Here is a 4597-nt window from a genome sequence, read left to right as displayed (position 1 = left end):
AGCAAACACTACAACAAAAAAGATTTTTACGGCGTGCATTGCATGCCATAAAAACCTTTCTACGACGTGCAACGTAACGTCGTATTATAAACAATCATGAAAAGTCATTCACTTTCAACGGCATACCATAGTACTCCGTTAAAAACTATTTAACAACAGATTTTGTACATCATTTTTACTTTTTCTACAACTACTTTTGCACGCTGTAGAATATGTATATTTTTTTTTTTTAAAAAAAAAATCTAGTTTATTTCACTTGTACAATATAAGAAAACATTACAAACAAGCTTTACAAACATATATATAAATATCAATCAACCATCAAAATATTGTTTCAAACATCAAAAAAAAAAATTATCCATAAATCTTGAATATCCAAAAATTATCTATACATTCCAAATCGTCTAAAAATTATATTGGTCTTAGCCTCACTCTTCTTCTTCTCAAAAATTATCTACTAGTTTCTTCTTTCTTATTGATTTTCTTCTTCACGGTCATAACCTCACTCTTCTTCTTCTCAGCAGCCTACTTTGTCCCAACGTCTATCTTCTACTTCTTGGCACTCACTATCTTCTCTACTGCCTCTTCGACTTCTCTCTTACCTATTATACATATACACACACATCACAAATTCAACACCCAAAATCAACTTACCCAGTGAATTAAAACATAAACATACAATCAATTAAAAACCTTCAAAAGACCAAACTTGTATACACACAACACAATATCAATTTATAAACAAACTAACAAGTAAACACAAAATCAACAGAAAGGACACCGTCTATATAACACAAGTAAACACTCCAATGTGTCCATCACAAGCTAATTAATGTACCTAAAGCAGCACAAACCTAGTTCCATCACAAACCTCTAATTTAAGTAACTTCCGTTCATCATACTGAACTTTATCGCTTTCAACAATGGTAGTTTAAAGAAAAAAGTAAATGATTAATTTCCAATGGAAGGGGCTACCTTTTAGCAATATATAATCAATTGAATCATTTGATTTGATATAAAGAACTATACCGATACACAAAACATGGTAATTAAAATATATATGTTATTTCTCGTCAATACAAACAATACTATTTGAGCAAGGAAAATCAAGTAAATCGGTATGTAAAGCTTGGGATAAATACAATTTTAGAATCAATCCTATCAAAACATATTTTCGCTATATCATTTTCACCAAAAACAAAGTTTGGGAATTTTTAAGGAAATATGAATATCTATATATATACATAGAGCAGTTTAAGAATATTACATTAGGCCAGGTTTCTATGATGAACTCCACGATGTCCATAAAGATATCTCCTACACATCAATTTGCTCCTTTTCAGTTGGCCCCTAGAATGAACCATTCCAAAATGATAAACACACACACACACACACACACACACACATACACACACACAAAATACTATATTCTCTTTCCAATACATTAAAAATATCTCTTCTAACCTTAACAACAGATGCTCCAAGGAAAACGTGTTTGCAAGGTTTTTTGAAGCATCGCTAAGTTTGATACTTCAACAATATTCCCTAAACAAGCTAGCTCACACAAGAAGTCCAAAAGTAGGTGAACATTAAACAATTCAAAAATGTGGTCAAGGGAATTTATTCCGATTCTCAGTTCAAAAACACATTCAGTTAAATCCAAATTTAAATCTCATTCTTTGCGGCAACATCCTAAGTTTGTTATATACATTTCCAACGTCAAAATTTCATAAGGCTAAGTTTGTTTTAGCTGAACAGTGAAAAAATTATTTCTGGAACAACAAGCATTTCTAGATTTTTCGATTTTACTCTTTCGATAAATAAAAAATAAAATAATGACCCTCAAAGGCATCAGGTTGAGTCCTGGTAACCCAATACCTATTGGGGCCTTAAACAAACATGGCATTGTTTTATAAAATTTTGATTTTTAAATAGGCCAAATAGCCCCTTAGAATGGAAAACAAAGTGTGGAAATATTCTGGGCAGATTTGCATAAAGTCTAATAAAAGTTCAATTTCAATATCTAAAATGTTTCACTAGTTTGTTGTTGTATTACCGAGTTAGTAAAAAAAATATTTGAAACCATTTGAAGCATAAAACAACCATTGTAAGTGAGTGGTAAATCTCCCAAACACACAACACAACTCTCAAATGAGCTATACCAGCAAGCATAACAAGTTAACAATCATCCAAGTAGACAAATTACTACAACTATTACATGCCTTCGAATACAAAATATATAGCATTAAAGTTAAAAAGTGAAATCTACTCTTCTTAAATAAGATGAAAAAAATTAAATAATATATAATCTATAACTGAAATCAAACACCATCAATTGACCTTTTGTTTACTTAAATAATAAAACTAAACGCAATGGTTTATTATTTTAAAAAAAATCAAACCCATTAAGAAGCCCATTAAGAGTTTAGATTAAGTTGAGAAAACACTTCAGAGCTACATAGAATTGCATGAAATCAAATGGGCGAAGGATACAAAGTCCACATGAAAAGAAATTCTCAGTGAGGTATATTTAAAAACAGGTATGGTGCACTCAATTGGTCAAAAATCAAAAGCAGTTGCTCAAAATCAAACACCATATTTAGATTCCAGAAACAAAATTCTTCATATTTAACATGTAACTTTCCACTTTAATCTTAACTAACCAACATATAAAAGATAAAAAAAATCATCTTTCGGCTCAAAATTCAACATAATGAAGGTTGGAGACAAAGGCGTTTGATCTAAGATTCGAGGGCAAAGCAAAGAAAAAAATCAAAGAGTTTTGGATGAAAAGTGAGCAGAACAGAAGTAGAACAAAGAAGCACAAAATGAAGATGCAACATTAACAGAGTCGAAGATCTAAAACCCTTAAAAGAGATGACAGAGATGGAAGATTTAACTGATGGAGAGAGAGAGAGAGAGAGAGAGAGAGAGTATGAAGAAGAAGAAGAAGAAGAAGAAGAAGAAGTAGAGTACCCCGATCATGTCGATGGGTTGGATAACACAGGTAGCGTGCATGCCAAAGGCTCCGCCATTGACGAAGGGTTTGACTGCGGGCCATACTCCTATGGATTTTGGCTTCTCCTTTCCCGTTTCTTCTTTTGTTTCTCACTACAGAAAGAGGTCGCAACAACGGTGAAGCAAGGGTTGTGTGGTCAGTCACTCTCTCTCTCTCTCCCTCTCTCTCTCCCTCTTCTATGCTCCTTTTGATGAACTTTGGTTCCTTTTGATTATAAAAAGCCAAGAGTAGAAATTGTGTATCGTGAAAACTAAAATATTTTTAATGGTTAGCATATGTGAGTTGTCGAAAGTGTACTTTTTAACGGTTAACTTTTTGTGCACTGTAAAAAGTGCAATATTTTTAACGGTTGGCTTTTTGTGTACTGTGAAATGTTCAATATTTTTAACGGCTAGTGTACATGTGTCGTGTATAGTTGATGTATTAACAGCATGCCACATACACATCATATAAAGTTTTATTATTTACGGCTAACGTTGCAAGCTGTAAAAAAAAATTATCATTATTATCATTCACAGCCTACGTAATAGATACATCATGGTGGGAAAAGTATTTACAACGTGCGAAAAAACAAGTCATAAAAGTAAGAAACTACGACGTGCATTTATTGTATATTGTTGATGTGGTGCCATAAAAAGTCAATTTTGTTGTAGTGAAAAAGATTTCTTTTATCAGCACATTTTGGTGAAATATGACATTTTTTACCAAAAAAATGACGCGTGAGATGTAAGTGGCTAGAAAATTCATAAATAAAACCATTTTTGAAAGTTTTTCCATTTGAAAAATGTTTATCGCTAGTTCTGGCTCTACTAAATGTACAATTTTGACTTTTAAGAAATTTATCTAAAGTGCCTCTTCCTTGAATGAATTTCAAAAGAATTTTTTTAAATATTCTTTATTTTTGTTTAAAACAACTTTCTTTTTTTTGAAAGAATCATTTTCAATTTTGAAATCATTTAATTCTTTTTGTAAAATAGGAGATTCTTGTGGTTTTAAAATGTCATTTTATTCTTTAATTTAAAAAAAATCTTTTTGTAATACTTCAATTTTATTAGATAAAGATTCATTTTCTTTTGTTGAACTTGAAAGCAATTTTTTAAGAGCAATATTTTTAATGCCAAGTTTTTTAAATTCATCATGCAATTCTTCAAATGCTAATTTTAATTAATCAAAAGAATAAGACTCATTGTTTACCTCGTCATCATCTCCAAATGCCATTAGGCATAGGTTGGCGACTTCATTGTTGTTGTCATCATTTTCTAAGTCACTTTCATCGCTAGCAATCATGGCTCTTCTTTTGTCTTTCTTGTATTGTTTATTGATTTCTAGACAATCGCTCTTGATGCGACTGGGCTTGTTACATTCATAACAAGTGATTTCAGTTTTCTTATTGTTTTCTCCTTTTGCAAAATCTCTTTTACTATATTCTCCTTTGTTAAAATCTCTTTTAAAAATCTTCTTCTTCTTTGTTCCTTTTTCATAAATTTCTGGAACCTCCTTGTGAGGAAGACCATTTCTTCATCATTAAATTCTGAATTATCTTCATCCTCTTCTTCATGAGTAACAGTGGTTTTGAAA

The 4597-nt window shown here is 31.2% G+C and overlaps 1 long non-coding RNA gene across 1 annotated transcript; it reads right to left on the bottom strand.

Annotated features, from left to right (window-relative positions):
• Window positions 1-329: 329 nt before the first annotated feature.
• LOC114257193 (uncharacterized) lies at window positions 330-3217 on the bottom strand. The gene is made up of 2 exons (XR_003627485.2): window positions 2977-3217; window positions 330-602 (listed from the first exon to the last, which is right to left on the bottom strand). It is a non-coding gene; the product is annotated as an uncharacterized LOC114257193 (long non-coding RNA).
• Between the last annotated feature and the right edge of the window lie 1380 nt (window positions 3218-4597).

This window comes from Camellia sinensis, unplaced genomic scaffold, assembly GCF_055761805.1.
Source record: "Camellia sinensis isolate YWXY unplaced genomic scaffold, ASM5576180v1 Unanchor3, whole genome shotgun sequence".
Taxonomy (NCBI): domain Eukaryota; kingdom Viridiplantae; phylum Streptophyta; class Magnoliopsida; order Ericales; family Theaceae; genus Camellia; species Camellia sinensis.
Note: the sequence above shows the minus strand (reverse complement) of the source record. Positions and strands in the feature narration are given on the sequence as shown.